General features: G+C 45.7%; 1 protein-coding gene across 1 annotated transcript in view; it reads right to left on the reverse strand.

Annotated features, from left to right (window-relative positions):
- LOC309567728 (sulfotransferase 2B1-like) overlaps window positions 1-27,265 on the reverse strand; it is a 97,730-nt gene extending 70,465 nt beyond the window's left edge. Inside the window, exon 1 of the mRNA XM_082273176.1 lies at window positions 27,133-27,265. The gene's annotated coding sequence lies outside the window, so the exon portion shown is untranslated. The remainder of the gene's footprint in view (window positions 1-27,132) is intronic.
- Between the last annotated feature and the right edge of the window lie 229 nt (window positions 27,266-27,494).

The following is a 27,494-nucleotide window of genomic DNA, read 5'->3' on the forward strand; positions in this document are numbered from 1 at the left end:
GAGGCAAGAACAAGTACAGGCAATAGTAGATTGGGTTGCTGACAGTGCCTCCAGTTCCTTCACATTTTCTCCCACCCAGTCTACTGCAGAAAGGTCAGAGTTGGCACCTACAGCCCATGTCCAACCGTCTTTCACCTCACCCCCTTGCAAATCAGGCAAGCAGTCTGAGCCCCAAGTCATGCAGCAGTCTCTTCTTCTTTTTGATGACTCTGTCAGCAGGGTTTCCCAGGGCCATCCACCTAGCCCTGCCCCAGAAGTGGAAGAGATTGAGTGCAGCGATGCCCAACCACTTATTTCTCAAGATGAGTACATGGAAGGACCATCGCAGCACGTCTCCGATGATGACGAAACGCAGGTGCCAACTGCTGCGGCACTCAGAATTGTGGAGACCGACAAGGAGGGCAGGGGTGAAGACTGGGTGGAAGATGATGTGGAGGACGATGAGGTCCTCGACCCCACATGGAATGAAGGTCATGCAGGTGACCTGAGTAGTTTGGAGGAAGAGGCGGTGGTCGCACAGAGCCACCAGCACAGCAGAAGAGGGAGCAGGGTGCAGAAGCAGAGCGGCCGTGCCCTAGACACTACGCCTGCTACTGCCCAACGCAGCAAGGGACCGAGTGCACCAAAGCCAGCTCAAAGGAGTTCTCTAGCGTGGAAGTTCTTCAGACAATGTGCTGATGACAGGACACGAGTGGTTTGCACCCTGTGCAATCAGAGCCTGAAGCGAGGCATAAACCTTCTCAACCTGAGCACAACCTGCATGATCAGGCATCTAAGTGCAAAGCACGAGCTGCAGTGGAGAAGACACCTTCAAAACCAAGAAAGGTCTCTGGCTCCTTCTGCTTCCTCTTCTGCTGCAGTCTCGGCCTCTTTATCCACCTCTGTAGTGATACCGGCACCTGCCACCCCGCAAACAGAGGATCTGTCAGCAACACCACCACCTGGGTCACCAACCATCTCCACAATGTCCCGTGGAAGCGTTCAGCTATCCATCTCCCAAACACTTCAGAGGAAGAGGAAGTACCCCCTACCCACCCACGATCCCTGGCCCTGAATGCCAGCATTTCAAAATTCTTGGCCTTTGAAATGCTGTAATTCCGTCTGGTGGAAATGCACAGTTTTAAAAGCCTTATGTCGGTGGCTGTCCCACAGTACATCGTGCCCAGCTGCCACTACTTTTCCAGGCAAGCCATCCCTTCCCTGCACAACCAAGTGGGGGAAAAAATCAGGTGTGCACTGCGCAACGCCATCTGTGGCAAGGTCCACCTAACTACCGATACGTGGACCAGTAAGCATGGTCAGGGGCGTTATATCTCCCTAACGGCACACTGGGTAAATGCAGTGGTGGCTGGGCCTGAGGCGGATAGCAATTTAGCGCATGTCCTTCCACCACCGAGGATTGCAGGGCGCTTCAGTTTGCCTCCTGTTCCTAACTCCTCCTACTCCGCTTCCTCATCCTCTACCGCCTCCTCATCCGGTCAGCGTAACACCTTCACCACCAACTTCAGCACAGCCAGGGGTAAACGACAGCAGGCAATTTTAAAACTTGCCTGTTTGGGGGAAAAACCACACACCGCGCAGGAGTTGTGGAGGAGCATGGAACAACAGACAAATGAGTGGTTGCTGCCAGCGAGCCTCAAGCCCGGCCTGGTGGTGTGCGATAACGGGCGAAATCTCATAGCAGCTCTGGGCCTAGCCGGTTTGACGCACATCCCTTGCCTGGCGCATGTGCTGAATTTGGTGGTGCAGAGGTTCCTTAAAAATTACCCTGATATGTCAGAGCTGCTGCAGAAAGTGCGGGCCGTCTGTGCGCACTTTCGGCGTTCTCACCCTGCTGCTGCTCGCCTGTCAGCGCTGCAGCGTAACTTCGGCCTTCCCGCTGACCGCCTCATATGTGACGTGCCCACAAGGTGGAACTCCACCTTGCACATGCTGGAAAGACTGTGCGAGCAGCAGCAGGCCATAGTGGAGTTTCAGCTGCAGCACGCACGCATGAGTCGCTCTGTAGAACAGCACCACTTCACCACCAATAACTGGGCCTCCATGCGAGACCTGTGTGCCTTGTTGCGCTGTTTTGAGTACTCCACCAACATGGCCAGTGCCGATGACGCCGTTGTCAGCTTAACTATCCCACTTCTATGCCTCCTTCAAAAAACGATTCGGGCGATGATGGAAGAGGATGTTGACACAGGAAGAGGAGGAAGAGGGATCATTTCCAAGGCTTTCAGGGCAGTCATTCACAAGTGGCTCAGAGGGTGGGTTCCTGCACCCACAAACGCCAGGTACACAATTGTCCAGCAGGGGCACAGTTCTGGAGGATGAGGAGGATGAGGAGGAGGAGATGGAACCATGTTCACAGCAGGGTGGCACCCAGGCCAGCTTATGGCCATCACTGGTGCGTGGCTGGGGGGATACAGAGACACAGACGATACACCTCCCACAGAGGACAGCCTTTCGTTGCCTCTGGGCAGCCTGGCACACATGAGCGATTACATGCTGCAATGTCTCCACAACGACCGCCGAGTTGCCCACATTCTAACTTGTGCTGATTACTGGGTGGCCACGCTGCTGGATCCCCGTTACAAGGACAACGTACCATCCTTAATTCACCCACTGGAGTGTGATCGCAAGATGCGCGAGTACAAGCGCACGCTGGTAGACGCGATGCTGCTGGCATTCCCAACTGACAGCGGGGCCACAGTGGAAGCACAAGGCCAAGGCAGAGTAGGAGGAGGAAGAAGTCGCCAACGCAACCAGGGCAACGCCAGCACCTCAGAAGGCAGGGTTAGCATGGCCGAAATGTGGAAAAGCTTTGTCAGCACGCCACAACAAACAGCAGCACCAGCAGCTCATATGGAACGTCTTAGCAGGAGGCAGCATTTCACCAACATGGTGGAGCAGTATGTGTGCACACGCCTACATGTAGTGAATGACGGGTCTGCCCCCTTCAACTTCTGGGTCTCCAAATTGGGCACAAGGCCTGAGCTTGCCCTTTATGCCTTGGAGGTGCTGGCGTGCCCTGCAGCCAGTGTATTATCTGAACGTGTATTTAGCACGGCTGGGGGCATTATCACAGACAAGCGCAGCCGCCTGTCCATAGACAATGTGGACAAGCTCACATTCATTAAAATGAACCAGGCATGGATCCCACAGGACTTTTCCGTACCTTGTGCAGAATAGAGATGGATACCGACCTTACCCAGCCATTGTTATATTACCTCATCCCTCTCCACCGCCGCTTCCACCTACACCGCCACATCCACCGCCACCTCAACCTCCCTCCTACTCCATATGGGCCTCGTCCTTCACAGATGAAGAAAATTGTTTTATTTTTCAGTTTTTTTTTGTTGTTTTAAGTTATTTCCCTATCCACATTTGTTTGCAGAGCACTTGCCATGCTCTTAACTACATTTTGCTGCCATTTGCAGCACTCTAGCCCTTTCCATTGTTTTTTTAGAGCAATTTTAGTGCCTGAAAGTTCGGGTCCCCATTGACTTTAATGGGGTTCGGTGTCCAGGTAAAGTTCGGAAAAAGTCCGGGTCACGGACCCGGATTTTTTTTTCAAGTTCGGCCAAACCCGCCGAACACGGACATCCAGGTGTCCGCTCAACTCTAGTCATCAGTAATCAGTTGAAACATCCATGCTTGTCCTTCCCCTGTCCCTCTGCCAGCACTGAGGTGACATTAGCTGAGTGAGGGAAAGAAACAGAGGGAGAAGAGAAACACTGGAATACTAGTCAGTACCAGAGTGCAAAGGTGTATTTTCTTTGGAAGAATAAATCAACTCTAATGCCGGGTGTCCTACAGGTGTGGATGTTACTGCGATATATAATATATACTATTAGTTTCATATTTTACATTGTAGACTGGGGTGTCTCAATATTATGCATAAATTTGGGTGCCTTGACTGAAAAAAAGGTTGAGAAACACTGCTTTAAAGCAATAGAATTATTGATTTTATATGTATTATTCCAAATGCATATAGATGCACACATTTTAGCTGGTTACAAAAGACATCCAAAAATACAGAAATACTACCTAAGATTTTCTTTTCTCCAGGGGTTGGGAGAGTCAATGGATCTGGCAGTAAAAAGGCTAAAGCTTTATAACTGCACAGTTATATGATCTAATTATGTAATTATGCTTATCAATCATGGAATATGTGTTTAGAGACAACCCACAAATATAACAATCATCAGGGGCCTAGAGAGAATCAAATTTTTAATAACTTTCTAATTTCTCAAGATTTCCAAGCCAAGACTATGGTAATTGTGGGCACCAATCTTACATTAAAGTAATATTACACCTTCTGTGTTTTTTGTGTAGCACTACTCCCAAGGGAGCTACTGAAGGCGGGTTCCCCTGGGTTACCATTAGCAATAGTAGAACATTAAGACATGTTTCCAAGTGATTTTGCCTCAGACAAGGATCAGTCCAGTTTCTTTGGTTTTTATGTTTTATTAGGAACTTGGATAGGAGAAGGGATGAGTGGGATACTCCAACAGAACTAAACTATGCACAATGAGCAGGGACGATCTGATAAATGCTGTTTATCGCTGGTTAAATGCTGCTTAACGTTGGTTAAATGCTGAGTAACACTGAGTTGAGCTAGTCACAGCTAAGCCACTTAATTTATTTTGCCTTTTGACTGTGAAAAAGTCCTTTAGCTTCCTAAGGCACTCCATTCCTGAGGTAGCTGTCCTCTAAACTAGACTGTACAGCTGTGCAACTTCAGGGCCCTTCCTGGCACCCCCTTTACCCCTTAATCTTCAGGGCTTTACAACTTGGCACCCCCTTTTACAGTAACACTCCAGGTAGCTGGCTCTTGGATCCACTTGACCTTTCTGGAGTGGTCCCCTCTCTTAGGCAGACCCCTGGGCAGAAGGTTAGGTACTCACGATACTGTTTTCAGGAAGAATCCTGCCCTACAGCTCCACTTGGTCAGCACACACTGGATCCTCTACAGCACAGCTTATCCCCTGGTCCCTAGGCCGACTGCCTGGACCACCTTCCTCAGCAGCAGGAAGAGAGACAGCCGTCACCCTCCTCCTGGGACCTGGCTTCCCGCCAAAAGACACCCTGTCACATACTCCCTCCAGATTTATTCCCAATCCCAGGATGCATTGCAGCAATGCCCACCCACTGGGACAGTCATAAACCTTGGTGTGCTATTGGCTAGGTTTCCTCCACTGTCCAACAAGGTCCCTCATTGGATACAGTGGGGAGACTCCCCAGGCTCAACAGAACACACCTGGAAACACGTGACAGGCTAACTGACAGATCAGACGCTCCTGATAAGCAGAACAGGGTTACAAATATATTTTACCTAGCACCTACCTAGGAGGGTGCTACATCTGGATTAACTCATTGGGCATTATAAAATAAACATTATTACCCCAGCCCTTGCAGTTTACATTTTTTAATGCTACTGGCTCCTGTTGTCCCAGTGCTTCTTTGAACTTCTAGTCGTCACAGGAAAGGGTTGACAGTGGACAGTGCAGTCTCCAGTCAGTCTGTTAGCTTAGAAGAGGGATGGAAGGAGGAGAGAGGAGCAAGGGACTGCCTTGCCAATCTAGGTTTTGGGGCTGTGTGTTTCTATTGAGGCCCACAGCGTAGGGAGACACAGCTCTAGTCCCTGCATGAATGGGTGGCTCCATAGGATGCTGCAAGAAAAAGGCCTCATGCATATTGTATTGTTTTTCTGGTTTTGTTTAGGGGCATCTGGCTTTTTCTTTTGCCTCTAAACTCCCTGCATGTTAGCCTATGTGTCCATGCACACATAAGTGTTAAGAAGAGTTTAGAGGCAGAAAAAAAAGTATGTCCAGGAACAGCAGCATTTCAGCAGAAAAAAACGCTTGATACGCCTAAATGCATGTAAGCACGTCTAAACACCTGTCAACGCTAAACGCATTTAGTGCTTGCGTATTAAAGGAGAAGTCAAGGCAAAACCTAACTAATGCTAAACCTGCACTGTGCCACATTCTAAACCTAATCTATCTAACCCTGTAAAGCAAAAATCGCTGTACTTATCTATTATGCCCCCAATCTGGTCTGGTCCCCAGCGGCGGAAGCTCTGTGCAGGAGCGGACTAAAAACAACTGTAAAAATGCCTGGGAAGTGACGTCACCCACAGACTTACTATGGGGCTTCCGTTGTCGGATGCCTCTCCTGCATCCGCCTCCACGCTGAAGCTGCCGCTGACAGCTGATGCAGCTGAATTAACACCCAAACGCTTGACACTCCTAAGGCCGGCCATACATGGATCAGAATTCAGCCAGTTCAGCAGGGTCTGGCCGAAATTTGAAATATGTGCTAGTGGGGTTGTGAACGGCGCTACCGTGTTAAAAAATACACTTGGTGAATAAATAACGTAAAAATGTTGAAGGTGCTTGATATTAAATAAATAGATATAATTTATAAAGTGCACATGTGACTCATAGTTTTCAGAGACTATTTGTAGTGAAGAAACACACATACCCTGTGCCTTTAAAAAGTGCGATAATAAAGTGCATAAGTGCTAGTGCAAAACAAAAGACACAAAACTGAAATAGGGCAGTGGTTTTTTTATTTTTCATTAAACATACCATGTGTGATGTGTGTCCAATCTAAAGAACAAATCATAAAGTGGTTGTGCACAATAAAAAAACTCTCAAAGGTTCTGTGCTGCAGTGAGCAGAAATGTGCAAAAATGAAACATTCAGTTGAAAAATGATTGTGAGTAAAAAGGACTTTAGGGCTGCAGACACCTGCGTGACCGCTAGGTGTCGCACCCTGTATACAACCTGGTGAGGCTTTTCTGCTGGATGGATACCGTGTAGGGGTTATTTCCTCCTCTGGTTTCCTAGTGTGCCGCGTGGTGCCTCAAAAAAGAAACACAGAGACGAAAACCCCCTGGTGCCGTATCTCAAAAACAAGGGCAGAAAAAATGTAGTGACTCACGGTGGAAGATGCAGGCTGTCCGCGATCAGTGTTGTTGTGTGCCGGGAAGCTTCCGCGTTCCACGGCTCTGGCTCCGAGTGCCGGAAATGACGTGTTGACGTCGAAGACTCCGCCCTACCGGTTTCGTCAAATGACGTCTACAGGAGCTCCTGTAGACGTCATTTGACGAAACCGGTAGGGCGGAGTCTTCGACGTCAACACGTCATTTCCGGCACTCGGAGCCAGAGCCGTGGAACGCGGAAGCTTCCCGGCACACAACAACACTGATCGCGGACAGCCTGCATCTTCCACCGTGAGTCACTACATTTTTTCTGCCCTTGTTTTTGAGATACGGCACCAGGGGGTTTTCGTCTCTGTGTTTCTTTTTTGAGGCACCACGCGGCACACTAGGAAACCAGAGGAGGAAATAACCCCTACACGGTATCCATCCAGCAGAAAAGCCTCACCAGGTTGTATACAGGGTGCGACACCTAGCGGTCACGCAGGTGTCTGCAGCCCTAAAGTCCTTTTTACTCACAATCATTTTTCAACTGAATGTTTCATTTTTGCACATTTCTGCTCACTGCAGCACAGAACCTTTGAGAGTTTTTTTATTGTGCACAACCACTTTATGATTTGTTCTTTAGATTGGACACACATCACACATGGTATGTTTAATGAAAAATAAAAAAACCACTGCCCTATTTCAGTTTTGTGTCTTTTGTTTTGCACTAGCACTTATGCACTTTATTATCGCACTTTTTAAAGGCACAGGGTATGTGTGTTTCTTCACTACAAATAGTCTCTGAAAACTATGAGTCACATGTGCACTTTATAAATTATATCTATTTATTTAATATCAAGCACCTTCAACATTTTTACGTTATTTATTCACCAAGTGTATTTTTTAACACGGTAGCGCCGTTCACAACCCCACTAGCACATATTTCACTCTTTAACCCTTTTGGGTTTGGTTGTTGGCAGCTTACACCGTACCTACTCTCACTGTATATTCCATAGCGCTGGTCACCTTAGTTTCAATTATTCTGGCCGAAATTTGATCGATCTATGGGCAGGCTGATTGCACCGTAGTCAATCCATTGATCGACTTGGGTACAACCAGTCTGTCATATTTTGTACATGTGATTACTACCAGCAGCTATAACACAATGGCTCTGCTGGAGGCATTCCCCCTCAACACTGACTGTGCTGATGGGGAAATCAGGTGCCTAAACAAGGCACACACATTTACAATTGTCAGACATTTTTTCTGCCAAAACACCGCTGCCAGGAGGAAAGGCATGTAGGAGAGATTAGCAAAACATTCTGTGTGCATGAGGCCAAAGAAGTCTCTCTTAGGCTCCGTTCACACCATTGCTTTTTTTCATGCTTTTTGCAGAAATGGAGGACATTATTTTTTACATGTTCACATCAATGCATTTTTGTGCCTCTGCATTTTTGGAAAGGGTCAGGGACTTTTTTAAATGCAAAACAGGCTGCAGAAACACATGTAGTGCGTAGTGCGTAGCAAATTTGTTGTTGCACAGATTAAAAACACAAATCGCAGAAAAATCACGGTAAAAACGCACTACACGCTTTTCAGCAGCTTCTCGATTAAAGTATATTGAACAAAAAAATTCCCTGACCCTTTTCAAAAACTCAGAGGCACAAAAATTCATTGCTATCAACATTTTCCATAGGAACCCATGTTATAAATAATGTCCTGCATCTCTGCAAAAAGCCAAAAGCCTGAAAAAACTATGTGGTGTGAATGGAGCCTAATAGAATAAATCAGCTGCTGAAAGTACTTTAGCAATGAAGGGTTAAATATGACTTCAAAGCTGAACTCCACGAATGATCCTTATTGCATACTTACATTGGTCCAGCTTGGCACCATGTAAAGCTGACCTTACACCTATATAATTTCCTTTGAACTTTCAGACAAGAAAGTATAAAATTTGCTCGACCGACCATTCAATTATGCCTTCATGGACTTATTTTGAACAACTTTTCATTCAAGCACCATGCCAGTTTCTCAGTTTTCTTAGAATGAATGTTCTACTTCCAGATTAACTTTGACAAGTGCATCTGCATAAGACTAGTTGCAATTTTTCTTGGCCGGGATTTTCAATGATTAAAAATTTGTTTGTTCCCATTAGATGAGCTAAAAAGCTTGTTCTGGTTGAAACCGTTTATTGAATTGTCCCCTTTAATTATTGGATAATCAAAAGTTCTGAAAATTACATTTTCCGAACAAAATTCTTCTAAAGCATGTATAAATACCTAAAGAGCTTACATGCAAATGCCTGATGGGCCACTGGGGGAAGCTGATAATCACTGCAGTAGCATTTTAACATGTTAAAATAATTTCAAATGTTATTTTCAGATATTCATATCTACAGATTTACATAAAATAACACCTAGCTAGATCATGCCATGAAAGTCATTGTTCAAGAACTACCTGTTATAGGGTGACAACACTCTGCTTCTCTCTCCCAATGGCTTTCCTGTGTTGTCACTCACTCTATCATAAGCGCTGCCGGGGTTCTGCCGAAAACTCCAATTTGCCGAGAACTCCAACGACATTACTTCCGGTGAGTGTACACCAGGAATAATCAGAGATTTCAACCGCTCGCTGTTTTCACAGAACACTGGCAGCCTTTACAATCCGGTGTTGTAAAATTTTGTCGGACCCGTGAAAAAATCGGACCTCGTCACTTCCGGTGGACAGAGCATCACAAAACAGCTGATGGGAATCGTCCGTGCGCATGCGCAGAAGAAATTTTTCAAGGTTTGGCAAAATTATAACAGAGAGCGGACAGCTGACTGAGAGGAGGCGGGGCTGAGGTGCGACGGAGGACACCGCCGCTTCACTGAAACATTACAGGGACGGAGGCACATCTGCAGAGCTGAATAGAGGAGGCGGGACGGAGGTGCAGCCGTAATAGATGCAGGGCTTAAGCGACTCCTTCTGTTTTATTATCTTTAGTAATTATCGTATTATTCATCCTTAGGATTTCATTACATTTAGTATTTCTTATTTTGTATTATAGAAATACTAAATGTTATTAAATCCTAAGGATGAATAATACGATAATTACTAAAGATAATAAAACAGAAGGAGTCGCTTAAGCCCTGCATCTATTACGGCCGCACCTCCGTCCCGCCTCCTCTATTCAGCTCTGCAGATGACGCGGCGGTGTCTTCCGTCCCACCTCAGCCCCGCCTCCTCTCAGTCAGCTGCCCGCTATGTGTTATAATTTTACCAAACCAAGATAATGTCTTGTGCGCATGCGCACTTGAGACTCCATCAGCTGTTTCATGACGTAGGACCACCGGAAGTGACGAGGTCCGATTTTTTCATGGGTCCGAGGAAATTTTAGAACACCGGTGTTCCGTGAGAATTACCTACCCCGTGAGAATTACCTACCCCCCGTCACTTCCGGCCAGGAACAGCTGAGCAGCGCAGCAGTGCGCATGCTCACAGGGCCGGATACCTAAAGGGACAACAGAGGAGCAGACTAGTGCGCATGCGCACTAGTATGGAAATAGCACAGTGTACCGTTGAAAAAACCTACCCACGCGGCGGTTAAATAAAACAGCGGGGCTGCAATACGAATCATCTCCGCTCGTGTGCCTGTCACTTCCCTGATCTCGGCAAGTAAATATAAAAGCGGCTGGCGTCTCCGTGATTTATGTTTACATACACCCGCCGCCGCTTTTATATTTAGTTGCCGAGATCAGGGAAGTGACAGGCACACGAGCGGAGATGATTCGTATTGCAGCCCCGCTGTTTTAATGTAAGCGCTGCATTCCATACAGTGCCGTGAACCGGAAGTGACGAGGGGTAGGTTTTTCTCACGGGTAGGTAATTCTCACGGAACACCGGTACATGCTATAATGAGTGGACATTGTTAGTCTGCCCGCTAGTTGCCGCCACCTTGGAGGCGGCCATGTTTTTGGTTACAAACAATGTCCACTCATTATAGTGTGTGTGTACAGGAGTGTATAGGAATAAGGATTGCAGAGCTCCCGGTCAGCGGCAGCCTGATCAGCTGTTTCAAACAGAATCACCTTCACCCCACATTGCTCACCCCATCACCTTCCATTCAGGAGCGGCAGTTGAGGAGGGCCAGTCCAGAGCTTCAGGAAGGCAAAATGGATCGGTTCCTACTTCCGAAGCAGACCGCAGCCTCCCCACTGGATATTTCAAAGGCTGCCACAGAGAGAGGCACGTTGTGGGCCTCGGGAGCAGCAATGGAGAGAGAAACGGTAAGCACTGAAAATTACATGCCGCTGTTTTCGCCACCTAATGATCTCTCCCCCTGCCTCCCACGCTCTCCGCTCCCTAACGTCTTCTCCACAACACAGCCCAGGAGGAATGGAGCCTGCCTTCCTGATAGGGATGTTGGCGCTGCAGCCTCTATCAAGAGGGTTCGGCTCTGCACTGCAAAATACAGAGATGGAGCTGACCGAACAACAAGGGGATTCTTCACACACCTACCCAGTAATACTCTCCTTTCCATATCCCCAGTGCAGGGCTATCCACAAGGTCCACCCAGTGATCAAATTATATGGGCATTCCTTCAAAAGTTGCCCACCAGAGAGGACTTTGAGTCTTTGGCCACACGGGTGGAGATGGCCCTTAGAGGGGAGATGACGGGGATCAAACAGGAGGTGGCAGATCTCACGGCTAGAGTGTCCACGGTAGAGACAAGTGACACAGAGATAAAGCAATCTGTCGCCAACTTGCAAAAAGATCAAACAGAAATTGCTGATCAAGTCACTCATTTAATGCTGCTAATAGATGACCTTGAAAATAGAAATCGCAGATGCAATATTAGATTTAGAGGTGTCCCGGAGGCTACACAGCAAGCTTATCTGAAGGCCACGGTCTCTGCAATATTTAACATGTACCTGGAGCAGGCTCCTGACTCCAACATTAACATTGATAGAGTACACCGAACCCACGGGCCCAGGAATGACACGGAGGACAGACCCAGAGGTGTGCTCTGCTGTCTGCACAGCTATTCACTTAAGGAAAACATCATACAACAAGCTTGGCGCAAGGGACCTGTAGACTTTGATGGTGCACAGATCCTCCTGCTGCCAGATTTCCCGGAGAACACTCCAGATGCGTAGATGCATGAAACCACTGCTGGAGAAGTTTGGTGAGCATGGTATTACATATAAATAAGGACACCCTTTTCACATCATCGCTCATAAAAACGACCGTTTCTACCCTTTGCGACAGCTAGATGAACTCCCAGCTTTCTTCAACGCCCTTGAGATACCTCCAGTAGCCGTGACAAATTGGTTGGACTTCACGCTTCCATCGGCACCCAACACTGCTCCTCCAGCAGTCAGTAGGCTGCAGAGATCGCGCAAGACCCGTTGCAACCAGCGTAGAGAGTGCTCAACCCCTCAAGACAGTGAACAAGTTACTTGTTTCTGGAGTACAGTAGTGCAATTTCCCATTCATTGTGGTCATTACTGACATGTTACCAGCATTAAACACTACTACGGTTTCCTCACTTGAAGTGCCCACACATGCAGGAAGATTGTTTCGAGTTTCAACATTCACACTTCTGTACGATCAATGACAGTTTGCAGGAGTTACGGTTGGGAAAGGCAGGGCCTTCCCTTGCAGATAGGCTTGCTGCTCCTGTATTCCTGTGGCGTGTAATCATCGAGGCATCAGGAACACACCTTGTTATTATTTACCCAGCCAATAACACAAAAGTGTCCTGTTGGGCTGCTGCTGCCAGAGTTCTTCATGCAGATTTGAGTTAGACCTGGGACAGATACCCAATGAGGTAGATGTGTGCTGAGGGAAACTAGCTTCAAGATCCTACCTTCAACTTAATACTTGTTTATTGTTTATCTTGGTTGCTGAATTTTCTGCTTGTATAATATGTTGCTTTATTTATTACTGTTGTTCGGGGGTGGTCTGCCGTGGAATTGGGTGGTGGACTGGGCAATGGCACTTGTAGACTCAGCACCTTTCCGTTGGCTTTTTGAAGCATTAGGAGCTCCACTGATTTGGATCCCAAGGGGTTGTCTGACTGCCTATGATGGGATACAACCACCAGATGCGATTGCCCAGTCCTGCCCCACATTGGATTACGGGGTGCGGCCTCCCCCATAGCGACCCGCAGAGGGTCAATGTCATTGTTTATTGTTCAGGTTTGTAGATCTAAAATTGGATGCTCATAGGGTACTTTCTTGACTACAACTCCCCCAAAGTAGAATCTTCCGCCACTCTAACACGGAAGTACATTCATACATGATTGTGTGGGTAGCCTTACCTTTTAGGCCCGGGGATTGGTGATTTTGGCCGGGGGCTCCTCCCCATGTAGTGCCTTACCTCTCCCCCCACTAGGCCTTAACTGTCCAACACGACAGTTATTCTCAGCTTGGAGTTAACTTTTGTAGATTCCCTATTCCTTTCTCCCTTCCTTTCTGATGTGTTCTGTTGCTTATTTTCCATGCTCCGCTCCCTATCTTCATATCTCAACACATTCTTGCTTCCTCCCCCCTATTACCATCCTCCTTTTTTTTTTTTTCTTTTTTTTTCCTTTCCCGTTTCCCTCACTTTGGTTCTCAGTGAATGGTCTAACTTGATTATATTCTCTTTGAAATGGCTTTAAAAATTGTATTTTGAAATTTAAAGGGTCTGAATACCCCTGAAAAAAGGTCTGGCTGCCTTCGAGACCTATGGAGGCAATGTCCTCAAATAGTTTTCCTTCAAGAAACACACTTTCGAGCTGACAGAATCCCGAGGCTACAGGATAGACATTTCCAGTGGCATACCATAGTGCGTGTCCCTCATCTAAAACTAGGGGTGTCAGCACCCTTATATCTAGTAATCTACAATGGTAATTTATAGACCTCTGTTCAGATCCGGAGGGTAGATATATTTTCCAAAAAGGCAAAATACAAGATCAAACGTTCACCCTGACAAACATTTATCTCCCAAATACTGACCAGTTGCCAAAGTTAGAGAGCTATCTTGGGGCTCTTGACTCTTTTAGGGAAGGTACACTGATCATAGGAGGAGACTTTATTCTTACGCTTAACCCACATAAGGATACCACTTCAGGTTTCTCCACTCTACCTCAGTCTACTCGCATAAGACTTAGAGACCTCCTTCGATCCTTCCAGTAAGTGGACATCTGGCGTATTCTACACCCGCAGGACAGGGATTATACTTTTTATTCCACCCCTCATGGCTCTTATACCAGGATAGATCTCTTCCTGGTCCTCCATGCCACGATTCCATTAATACAAAATGCTCACATTGGCCACATTGCCCTTTCAGACCACACATTGGTCTCTCTAGAAGTGGCTCTCCAACACCCCATCTCTAGGTCCTCCACTTGGAAATTAAATGACACTCTGCTGCAAGACCCAGAGATTAAAACTGACATTCTTAGAGAGTTAAACTTCTTCTTTGAAAGCAATAGAGAATCGGTTTCTAACCCTTTGCTCCTCTGGTCGGCACATACGTGTGTCATCAGAGGAGTACTCATTAAACACGGTCGCAGGGTTAAAAAGGAAAAAGGAGAAAAGCTTGTGAAGCTCCTGAGCCAATTATCCGACTTAGAATTGCAACACAAATCCCTCCCCAACCGACTTACTGAAGCCGAGCTGACACGGACATGGGAATTGATCAGGGATCTCTCGTCTTTTCAAGCTAAGAGCAAGTTGCTGAGGTTGCGTAGATAATTTTATGAATTTGGAGATAAGTGTAGCAAATCGCTAGCGAATACAATTCGGGTTTGTCGCGATATGTAATACGTCTCAGCTCTGTCCACCCTAACGTGGGTTAAAATACAATCAACACCCGAGATAGCGGAAACCTTTCGGGACTTCTACGCTAAGCTTTACAATCTGCACTCTCACGAGACTCCCGGGGTCATGCTTGACAGGGATAGAAAGATAGAAGAATATTTAGAGGCTGCTCATTTGCCAGCCCTCACAGCAGAGGAGATCGGAGCACTCTCTGAACCAATTTCAATTGTGGAATTAAAGACAGCTATAGCTAAATCGCCTGCAGGCAAAGCTTCCGGACCTGATGGCTTTACAATCTCCTACTACAAGGCCTTCCAGGATCAACTAGCCCCCCACTTTTTTAATGTCTACAAGGCCATATTGGAGGGTCATAACATGCCCACAGACCTGAGTGCGAACATAACGGTCATTTCAAAACGAAAAAAGACCCCCTTCTTTGCTCTAATTACAGGCCTATGTCCCTTCTTAACTGTGATCTAAAGTTGTTTACTAAGATCCTCGCTGAGAGACTCAGCCCCATTTTGCAACGTATTGTCCCCCTAGACCAAGTAGGCTTCATCCGTAACAGAGAAGCTAGGGATAACACAATCTGAACTATCAATATTATTATGAAAGCTAAGAGTCTCAACTTACCTGCGATCTTGTTGTCAACCGGCGCCGAGAAGGCTTTTGATAGGGTAAAATGGTCCTTTTTACAAGCTACACTAAAACATATTGGTTTACAGGATCCTGTGCTGTCTTGGATCTCTGCCATATATTCAAATCCCTCGGCAACGGGGAGAATAAACAGAGCCACCTCTAATCCCTTCAGGATAGAAAATGGCACAAGGCAGGGGTGCCCTTTATCCCAACACCTGTTTGTTCTGTCACTGGAGCCCCTATTGCATGTGAGGAACAATCCAGATATCACGGGATTAGTCACCAGTTTATATGATCATAAGGTGGCTGTGCACGCAGATGACCTGCTGTTTTATTTATCTAATCAACATGTTTCCCTGCCAGTCCTTATGTCTGAAGTCAGAACCTACGGGTCCCTAGCAGACTTCAGGGTATAATTTCAGGGTATAATTTCAGGGTATAATTTCCAAAAATCGAAAGCCCTAAATATTAATCTTCCCCCACAAGTAAAGGATAGAATTAGTGCAAATTTCCCGTTTTGTTGGGCGACTCGGACTATTCAATACCTGGGGACTAAAATACCGTCTAACATTACTCATATTTACCAATATAATTTCCAACCCTTATTAACGTCCTTAACCACTTGCCGACCGCCGCAAGTATATATACTGCGGCGGTCAGCCCCGTGCAGGCAAAGTGACATACCGGTACGTCACTAGCCTGTGAGCCAATAGGGGGCGAGCAGGCCGCCTGAGGCGCGCTCCCGCCCCCACTCGTTCACGGACACCTCCGCGCGAGTGACCGGCGGACCCGATGTCCACCGGTTACTCGTGATCGTCAGTTACAGAGGGAGAAAGGCAGGCGGCTAATGTAAACACAGCCGCCTGTCATTCTCCCTTGTGTAACAGCAGAGATCAAACGGTCCTGCTATGTAGGACCGTTGATCTCTGCTGTTACATGAACAGCCACATCCCTGCACAGTTAGAAACACGCTCCTAGGGACACACTTAACCCCTCCTTCTCCAATAAAGTTAACCTCTTCCCTACCAGTGTCATTTTTACAGTAACAGTGCATATGTATAGCACTGATTACTGTAGTAATGTCACTGGTACCCCCAAAAGTGTCAAAAATGTCAGTCAAGGATCCGATCTGTCCGCCGCAATGTTGCAGTCCCGGAAAAAAAATCCTATTTTCCATCCGTCCAGGGGATCGGATAGGATCAGATGGGATCGGATGAGAACGGACAGGCGGTCCGTTCTCCTCTGATTCTCCCATAGAGAGCAGCAGGGATCTAACACCTCCCTCTCCGCACAGTGAGCGGAGACGGAGCTGTCATCTGCCTGCTCAGCGGGGATTAGCAGATCGATCCTACGCTGAGCAGCATGGAGTCCACCGACAGAGGCGGACCGTGTGAAAGGACCCTTAGAGGCGCCTCTCTTCTCTTTTATACTCAGTTGTGACGTGACGCTACTTGTATATCAAGACATCGCTTGTTTATCAAGTTAAAATTTATAACAAAATTTGCTTTTTTGCAAAACACTCTCAAACCAAGTTACTCGCAATCCAAGGTTGTACTGTACAGCTAAATGAGAATAGGTTAAAAACATATAAAAAAAGATAAAAAACAAAGCAAAACAACAAACAAAAGGATAATACGGGGGGGGGGTATTATTATGCTTACACATGATTATTTTATGCAAAGCAAATTTGTGTCACAGTCACTAGGCTCTGGGGAGGATTCCCTTCCAATGTGCAAAGCCTATTTGCATTTAGTAAACCACCCCCAAGTGGATATAGACAGCTATAAACGCCCAACATGGGTTTCAAAACTCTCCAATTTTTCAAACCCACAAAAAGTTTGTCTCATTTATGCCTACTAAAATAACCACAGAGTGTCTGATTTAGCGCTCAACCTTTTTATCCAGGCCCTGTTCCGCAATTTTTTTTACTTACCCATCTTCCTTCTCTGAAACACCCACCCTGTTTTCCTACAAAATTCATCACATTCTTGCCTATTTTTTTTTTGTTCTCATACAGCTTAGAGCTGCTGTAACAGCCTTTCCCTGTCATTGACCTCTTTGTTCAGGTGAATATGCTTGGCAGTTGTCATTATAGATTTAATTACTAGATTTTGGCAAGTAAAGAACAAACCATGACTCTATCTGTCTTAAGGTTGAATGCTATAACTTCTGCTGTTGTACTTTCTGTTGTAAATCACTATATGCCCCTGCCTTGATTTATGAATTATATGATTAACCACTTCTGGACCGGAATCATTTGCTTCCTTAATGACCGGGCCATTTCTTGCGATTCGACACTGCATTATTTTAATGAACAATTGTGCGGTCGTGTGATGCTATACCCCAAAAAAATTGATGTCCTCTTTTTCCCACAAATGGAGCTTTCTTTTGGTGGTATTTGATCACCTGTGCGATTTAATTTTTTTGCGCTATAAACAAAAGAAGAGCGACAGTTTTTCACTTTCTGCTATGGAACATTCCCAAAAAAAAAAAAATGTAAAAATCAATTCAATTTTTCAATTATTTTAGGCCAATTTCTATTCTGCCACATATTTTTGGTAAAAAAAAATCCCAATAAGCGCATTTTGATTGGTTTGCGCAAAGTTATCGTGTCTACAAACTAGGGGAAAGATTTATGTCATTTTCTTATGGCGGAGATCTGCGATTTTTAGCAAGAATGCGACATTGCGACGGAAAGATCGGACCCCTTACTGACATTTTTGACACTTTTGGGGGGACCAGTGACATTACTACAGTAATCAGTGCTAAAAATATGCACTGTTACTGTAATACTGACACTGGCAGGGAAGGGTTTAACCCAGGGGTGATCAAAGGGTTAAGTTTGAGCCTAGTGGAGTGTTTTCTAACTGTGTGGAGGAGGGACTTGTGAAATGAACACAGAGACCTGTGATCCTAAATAGGAGGATCACCGGGGCTCTGTGATCATTTCAGAGAGAACAATGGTCTGCTGTGTTTACAACAGAAGACCGTCGTTCTCTCTCAGCGGAGAGCGATCGCGGGTGCCCGTCGGCAATCAGTGCCTCAGGCCCCGTGGATCAGCATCCCCGCTGCCTAGTGGGGGCGGGCGTGGCCCGCCAGTGGCGCGCGCTCCCCCTAGGAAAGCTTCCCCGATCTGCTGTACCGATACAGAGGTTCACGCAGCCGAGCCAGCCTGCCGCAGTATATCTGCGGCAGGCAGTCAGCAAATGGTTAAAATATGTGATGTGCTGTGAGATTTGCATTTACTTCTCAGAGCTGTTGTGTGAACAGTACATTGGTAAAGAGATCCATTTGTGCTACATATGCGTACTGGAGCAGAGGGGATGGTTGTCACTATACTGTATTTTGAATAGAGATTTTCTCTTTACCTCCCTGGTGGTCTGATTATGTCCAGATTTCTGTGCTAAAAGCGGTACATTGTTTTGCGTGGAAATATGTTGTTTTATATTTTAAAACTCACCCTCCCCTGCAATCCCCCCGCCGTCCTTCCGCTGTCCTCCTGCTGTCTGCTCGGCAGATGCCGGCACCTGTCTTACGGTTCCCTTCCCTGCGAGCGTTGCGACGCAGGGGGGTGGAACCGGTAGAAATTTAAAAAATGTAAATACACTAAATGACATGATACAAAGCTGTGATCCTAAAGGATTACACTGTATCATGCCATTTCACCACAGGACTTCACCTGGTGACTTTTCCAGTGCCCTGCCTGTGCTTTTCCAGTTCTTTGTGCCTGGAAAATAGAGAACAACCATGGTGTCCAAACAGCGTTCTTTTTGTGCAAAAGCGCTTTTAGACGAACAGGAAAACAGTGACAGCGAAACTGAGTTACTTGAAGAACCGATCGATAGCGATTCGTGGGAAAATTCGTCATCCGATATGGAAAGTGACAACAGCGATAATTCTGATGTCTCTTTCTGGCACATCGCTCCGTTGGAAATTTTGAAGAATCATTTGATATACTTCAGAAATTCCACAAGCTATGTGCCAGAAAGAGACATCAGAATCGTCGCTGTCATCACTTTCCGTACCTGATGACGAATTTTCCCACGAATCGCTATCGCTCAGTTCTTCAAGTAACTCTGTTTAGCTGTCGCTGTTTTCCAGTTCGTCTAAAAGCGCTTTTGCGCAAAAAGAACGCTTTTTGGATGCCATGGTCGTTCTCTATTTTCCAGGCACAATGCACTTGAAAACCACAGGCAGGGCACTGGAAAAGTCATCAGGTGCAATCCTGTGGTGAAATGGCATGATACAGTGTAATCCGTTAGGATCACAACTTTGTATCATGTCATTTGTGTATTTACACTATTGAATTTGCCACCGGTTCCTCCCCCCTGCGTTGCAACGCTCACAGGGAAGGGAACCGGAAGGCAAGTGCCGGAAATCGGGCATGCACAGAGCGGGGAGAGAGTGTGAGGACGGCTGCAGGAAGGCGGGGAGAACGGAGGGGGATCACAGGGAAGGTGAGTGTGATTCTGGGGTAATCCTGGGTGTGGTTCGGGGTTACCGCTTTTGGTACTGAAAATTAACCCCCGAACCACACTCGGGAATACCACCAGGGAGGTTAAGCTAGCAGCAACAATCTGTGAGTAGGTTCAAATCAAATAAGCATTTATTCAGCACACGTGTTGAGGGTCAGCATACCAGGTAAAAGACAGCTGAACGTCCTGTGCAAATAGTTTTTATAGGTTCAGTGGGAAGTCCAACACTAAAATCCCTGCATCTACAGACATCCACCATCTAACACTAACCTATCTAGCCCTGTAAAGAAGAAATCAGCGCACATACCTTTTTTGAAGCCGATCCGAACCAGTCTCCAGCGGCAGAAGCTCTGCAGAGAAGACAGCCGACAACGGCTGGGAAATGAATGGGAAGTGACGTCACCCATAGACTTACTATGGGCTTTCCGTTGTCAGCTGCCTCCTCTGCACCCGCACTCCACAGCGAAGCCTCTGCTGATAGCTCAGCGTGGGAACAAAATGGATCGGCTTCAGAAAAGTTACGTATAGCGATTTCTTCTTTACAGTATTAGATAGGTTAGTCTTACATTGTGGATGTCTGTAGATGTAGAGAGTTTAGTGTTAGTGTGGACTTATCCTTTAAGATCACAATATAACACCATTGGTCCTTATAAGTAGTTATATAAAAGACACCCAGCCAATCATAAAGCAACATTTCATTAGTTACATAAACGCCTGTGTTGGTAACGTGCCCTGAGACATGACTTTACAGAGCTGCCATCTTCTCTGTGGTTCTTGATATTCCCTTCTAAGTGCCGGTTCACACATATGCGATGTCAGACATGGCATGTGATTCGCACCGCACTGCTGTGCAAATCACATGCGATGTCTGTGCAATGCAAATTCAGCCATGCAGATTGTATGGCTGAGTTCGCATCACATTCGGACCAAAGTCACACGGGACCCTTTTTTCGGTCCGCACCAGAATCGTATCGCATTGGGTGTTTACACCTATGCGATCCAATTTGTGTCCGAACTGACAGTTCGCACTGGGATATGCAAACTAATCTGGGGGTGTTGTTAACTTTGTATTGACACCCCCAGCAGTTCGCATATGGCAGTGTGAACTGCCTGAGAATTGGGTGCAGTGCGGGAACCTGCAGTGGATTTGCAGGGTTACCGCATCACACCAATGTGAACCGGCACTAACTCATAAACACGTCCAAAAGTCACAAGCAGATGACTCATCTTGTAGGACGTGTTTTCATTCTCCTCTGACTGTCCAATGAGGCTGCACAACCCCTGACTTTCTGTCTGGACAGTTCTGATTGGCCCTGTGCTGATCACATGCACTCTCACAAAAAAAGAAAACTCTCTAGCAATACACACCAAACTGAGCATATGCAGAGTGCCTCCTAGGGCTCTATCAGTGGATAGATTGGGGACAGTAAAAGAAAGGGAGGATCAGAGAAAGCACGATCCAACATTCCTTTTACACATTGCAGGGACAAGGGGGGGGAGGAAAGGTGGGACTTTAAATGAGACGCATGGTGGGACTAACCATGCGACTCCATCCCTAAATCATGTAGAACAAAGTAAAAAGTTGGGACTTTATATGAGAGACATGACCATGACAGGGTTGGTAAAGTAAAAATATCACATTTATTGCACTCATGATGGAGAACAAATGGCATGAATTTTGTACAAGATGATACAATGGTGTATACAAAGCTGGAGTAATAAAAATAATAATTAATCCCCAGAACAGCTTCAAAGAAACCAACATAACAATTGACAACCATAGGAGTATTGGAGTAAAGTCATAACATCCATAAACTAGGAGTATTGAAGTAAAGTCATAACATCATAAGCTGACGCGTTTCGTGGCATAATCCCGCCACTTCTTCAGAGCAGATGCATGATCCATATCTAAAAATAGACAATATACATATAAGGTATTACAAAGGATGATGGTTAGTGGAGGCTGAAAAGGGGGAAAGGGAAGGGAGGAATAACCCCCACAATCCCAACTTACATGGTAGCCATGGCAACGGCTGACACTGGAGGCGGAGAGGACCCAATTGTCTCCCCCGGGAGCTGAGGACGCTGAGGATCGCGACAGTAGTAGAAGGGGCCACACATCGAAAAATGTGAGATGGAAGGAACTGCAGTACTCTTGATGGTAACATGTATCTGTATCAATGATTAGAAATAAGTAGTAAAGAAATATATATCGTATGAAGGGTCATGATATAGCTTGTATCATAAGAGTAGGAAATATAGGAAGGGGATGTAATGTATATATGACGTATAAGAGGTCATAATATAATATAGCTAATACGAGTAAAAAGTATTATTAGAAGGGGATGGAATGTATATAGAAAATGACTATGGAATCAAAAAAAAAAAAAAATAGTAAAGTAAATATGTTATATGTTATATATAGCATTGGTTACATAAAAATATAAAAATATAAAAAATATGAAAATGGAAAATAAAAAATATGTGTGGGATATAGGCTGTGAAATGTATGGGATAAAATGAGAATGTGACTGAAAAAGAAGTGTAAAAAAGGTTATGTTGAATGTTAGGAATTGGAACACTAAGGTAAGTAAGGAAATTATAGTGATAGAAGAGTAGAGTAGTGGGGGGCCCAAAGAATGAATATCCAATTAGAATACCAGAGTGAATTTAATTATGTGCAGGTAGTGGTGAACGTGGGGTTGGAACCCCCTGATTAAGTAAATATGCCAAAAGGGTAGTCATGCAAAGAAAATAGTAATCCAGGAATGATGTGTTCACCAAACAAGTGATAAGGATAAGGGGAAAAGGTAAGTGAAGTGAGTGACAAAAGTTAGAGCTGAACGAGGTGTGCCTTACTTCCGCCACGACAGCCGCCTCAAAGCGTCCAGTGTCACATGCATATGTAGAGAGAGCCGCAGGAACGGCAGACATGCTGGACCGTCCGGCGGACTCCCTCTTATGCACTGAGATCACAACAGTCGTCGGCGTGTAGGCGTCATGTGACACCACACGCCGGCGCAGGGCGTGGTGCCGATGCGTGGTGGCACCGCCCCCGCCCCTCCCAGGGGGAGGATCTCCCGACCTCCAAAGGAGGGGAGAGAGGGAGGGGGGCATACAGCACGCATCGCAGCTCCCGGGGAGATAACGGGAAACAGCTCGCCGGCCACCCAGCCGTGCCAGAGCATCCATGCAAAGCCGCAGGACAAAGTAGCCAATTGATTGTCAAACAGTATATTGTGTATCTGTAAGATACAAGAAAGCAATTGTGTATATTACAGCCATATGTGCTTGACTGGGGTGCGCAGAGCCCCCAACTGGTCCAGACCCAGTCTGTATGACACAGTGTACACTGGGGGACAAGGACCATCGCACCCAGTCAATGCACAATAACATGGCTGCAAAAAACCTGTCAGTGGAGGTCATGTCTCTCCATCCCTAAATCATTTGGGACAAGGGGGGGGGGAAAGGTGGGACTTTAAATGAGACACATTGCAGAGGATTAGCCCCTTAGGTTCCACAGTGAGTATAACAAGCATGCTTTACTGCATATACACACTGATTTTACTGTTGTGGGTTTAATAACACTTTAAGCCCATCTAAATTGACTAGAGCATCTAACACTACCCTCTCCCCAGATTCACAATGCTGCAGTCAAAAGGTGTCTCTGTTGTCCTCCATCCAGAATCAAGACACCCTAAGACATTCAATGCATTACTGGCTGGATTACCAGGTAAAAAAAAGGGAAAAAAACATTAAAAAAAATGCACCACCCTGCTAACCTGCAATATATAACATTTTTATTTCCGGGTTTAATACCACTTTGAAATTAGCGTTTCTTGTGAATCAGTATAGGATATGTCAGCAATACTAAATCATATTATTTAGGGCAAAAAAAGAAAGTTACACTTTAATGGTTTTGAAAGCTTTTTGTACAAATAAAAATGTGAATTTTAATTTTTGGCCTGGTACCTTTAAAGTCCCATTAGTTCGATTTTAGTAGGGACCCAATAATTTTCAGAGCAGTAAAAGTCACCCGTGGTGCAAAATAAGCAATGATGCTGATGTCATATTTCTATTGATTTTCTACTGCTCCAAAGGTTTAAACGAAAAGTACCCAGAATTTTACATTGTAGAGTTTGCTTCAATGGCAGTACAACTGTTAACATTAAAAATATATTTTAATTTAACAGTGATTCTTATATACAGTGTATAGGTCTAGAACTAGAACTACAGTAGGTGGACTTGTGTCTTTTTTAAACCAGACTAACTATGTAACTATGTACTGTAACCAGCAGGGGCGGACTGACCATTCGGGGATTAGGGCACTGCCCGAGGGCCCAGTGTCAGTAGGGGGCGCCATGAGAGGCTACACACTACAGAAAGAAGCCAGGAACTTCCATGCAGGCTATGCTGTGGTAGATATTTAAATGCCCACTCTATGTAGCTGAGCTGCAATTTGTAGGTGGGGCTTTGTGTGGCTTAAATGTGGACACAGGGGGCCCCATGATCTCTGATTGCCCAGGGGCCCCATGAGTTGTCAGTCCACCCCTGGTAACCAGGGCCGTTTGAAGGAATTTGGGGGCCCCAAGCAAAATGGACATGGAGGCCCCCCCACACACACGCAAAGCCTACAGGAACCACAGCATAGCCATACAGTTTAAGTTCACCCACACTTTATATAAATAAAAAATGAGTACAGTGCAAATACTGCTTGAAAAAATATTTGAAATTTGAACATTTTCAACAATTGAACATTTGCAAAAAACACCACTGTACCATAAAATCAAATATACATTAAAAAGTGCACAATAACTAACTCTAACATACTTACACACACAAACACTCACATTAACATCATTAACATTTTTCAATTCTCACAAACATGTGCAAATTATCTAAAACTGTTGGAGGCAGACTGGTATCCACTAAGATCTCTGATCATCTTATACAGCTAAGCTTTATATTTTTCATTAAACTTAAGTGACCCCTATACAACAAGTTGCCAGATATTATCGCCCCTCCTGTTCCCCCACCATGTGCCCTAGATGATACCAGGGGGACTTTTTTCTTATGCTATGGGACGATCTAGCTGTCTGTTAACAGGTAGGTATTGTTCCCAATTGGTCCAATTTTTGCACGAAAAAATGGAGTGACAGACTGTCAGTGTGATCATACCTGTCGCTGGCCTGGTCCGGTCCACGTGTGTGAGGAGGATGTGATGTGATGACTCGTGGTGTGTCTCTCTCTGGCGAAGTTCGCGGGCCTGGTGGGGCGGCGCCAGTCCCACGCACGCTTTAGGCTGCCTAGGCTGGGGCAGGGCTGGTGCACACTGCGCAGATGCGCGCCACCGCGCACTCTACCCCTAGCGAGCCGGCGCTGCGTGACGTCATGCCGCTCCTCTGCTGTGCGCCCGCCCACCGGCCTGCCACAGGCCGCCTGTGTGTGAGGCCGGCCTGTGTGTGTGAGGCGCAGTACGCGGCCGCGGCATTTGTGTTTTGGGTTTTTGGGATAATGTCAGTCTGTGTCTTGGGTCTTGGGGCCCCAGGCCAGCTCGGGGGCCCCAAGCAATTGCTTGTTTTGCCTGCCTTGACGCGACGGGCCTGACTGTAACTATGTAAGGTCATATTGTAGTTAGTGCTGGTTAGGCAGTCATTAAAACCAAAGAAGCTGCTTGAATAACTTGGATAATTTAGATAATTAATGCTAACTAGATTTTAAACAGGCTCCACAACAGCTTGATCTTTTTTTTTTTTAAAGCCCGTGGTGTGTGACTCCACCCGGTGCAAAAAAAAGTGCACACACCCAAACGCGAAGAACACAAAAATTGCACAGGGTGTGTGAACGGTGTACCTCTGAAGAGGACGGACCCTGACCTTGATCCCCCGGGGCATAAGACTCCTGACAGGGACTGAGGTACTCACTATGGTCTGCCCGGCCGAACCCAGACAAACCCCGTTTTCTGTGAGGACTGCCATAACAGCCCACCCCAAGTATTAGGTGGGGCTCCCCCGAAGGGAGACCCCATGAGAGAGGGCAAACTAAGTCAGGAGGCCATATCCACCCCCTTCCAAGACTTTCAAGGTACGCCCGAGGACCCACACCCTACTCATCGTGAAAAAGTGAGAAAGAAAGAAAGTGACAAACCACAAAGAAAAAAACACACCAACACAAAATTGGGGGAAGGGGAACTGGAGAAGTGCTGGAGTGTCAAGGTGCAAGACCTTGACAGGCCCTTTGGCCAGGAATAAAAAATTCCTCTGGCCCCGGCCAAAAGGCCGTCCCTAGAGGCAGGTGCGAAAAAAGTGTGTGTGGTGAAGTGACCAAGGTGCCAAAAAACTCGAGGTGAACTGCCCCACCGTGAGAAGTAAGGCACCCCTGGGCTGACACCCCAGGGGCACATACACCACGGGCTTCTTTCGGGTCCTGGCCTTCGGCTTCATCTTTTTTTAAAGTCCAAAGGGTTGCTACACAGAAAAGTAAAATCATAGCTTTTTTAAGAAGCTTGGACACTACAGACATGTGTACGTATGAATTAATCCACCATCACTGTATACACATGTAGACATGAACTACAATTATGGTGAACATTGGTTCCAATATACAAAGAGAAAGAAATTTATAGCGAACATATTTTTTCTCTAATTTTTTCTCTCGGTGGTAGATGTGGGTGTAGGGTAGGTAGTAATGAAAATATGACAACCTCTAAAGGAAAATCTACTGAAAATGAGCAGAAACCCCTCTTAGCAGAACAAATGCCTCAATTGGGAAATGTTCCCTTTTTTCATGTTCTGGAAAATTTAGCATTTCCTCACTTTTTGCCCCAATGACGTGATAACTAGGAGATATAGAGAAGGTAAATTGTCCCAGCCCGACACAAGCAACAATAAAACTTCTTTTAAAACGTCCACAATCCACCCAAAATAAAGGAAAGTTTTGGCCCTAGATATACATTTAATACATCTTTGAATCATTGATCTCCCTTCAAAAGAAGTTTACCCCTCCTTGGATACAAATGAAAATACCCTGCAATTAGAGGTGTAGTAATCTGGAGGTGATCGCTGCCTTCCTCACTGCAAGGTTCAAGCTGGATAAACATTGCAAGATTAAAGTCACTTCAGGAAAAATATTCAGTGCCAATTACATGAAAACATGAAGTTGGGGAGATGGATTTTGCTTTATTCCTTCAAAATAATTTTATTCTAAAATAGCATCTTTACTTCTTTAAAAAGTTATCCTATATATAAAAATACTTTTATCTCCATCAACAAGGTTAAACGAATAAATTAGGAGAGATGAACAGTACCTTCTGTATTCTCGTCACCAGTTACGGAAAAAAGAGCTTTGTTAGTAGCTGAAACCTGCTACTGTGCCAGGATCTTGTACTTTGTAGCGAGCCTCTCTGCAATCTGAGCTGAGCTTTTAGTTAACTCCCTTTTTAATATAATAGCTATGGTGCAACAAGCAATTGTCCCACCTCTTCTTTTGCTATTGAACTTTTTATTTGGAGCTATACATTGCAGAAAATGAATGTGGATTCAGTTCAATCCAAGTGGATATGCAAGTGTAGAGAATATATTTAAATAATATTAATACAATGTAATAAAATAAGTGATTTGTATACCTAATTACCAAGAAGCTAACCAAAGAGCATCTCCCATGGGACTT

This window comes from Pelophylax lessonae, assembly GCF_965119305.1.
Source record: "Pelophylax lessonae genome assembly, chromosome: 12".
NCBI lineage: Eukaryota > Metazoa > Chordata > Amphibia > Anura > Ranidae > Pelophylax > Pelophylax lessonae.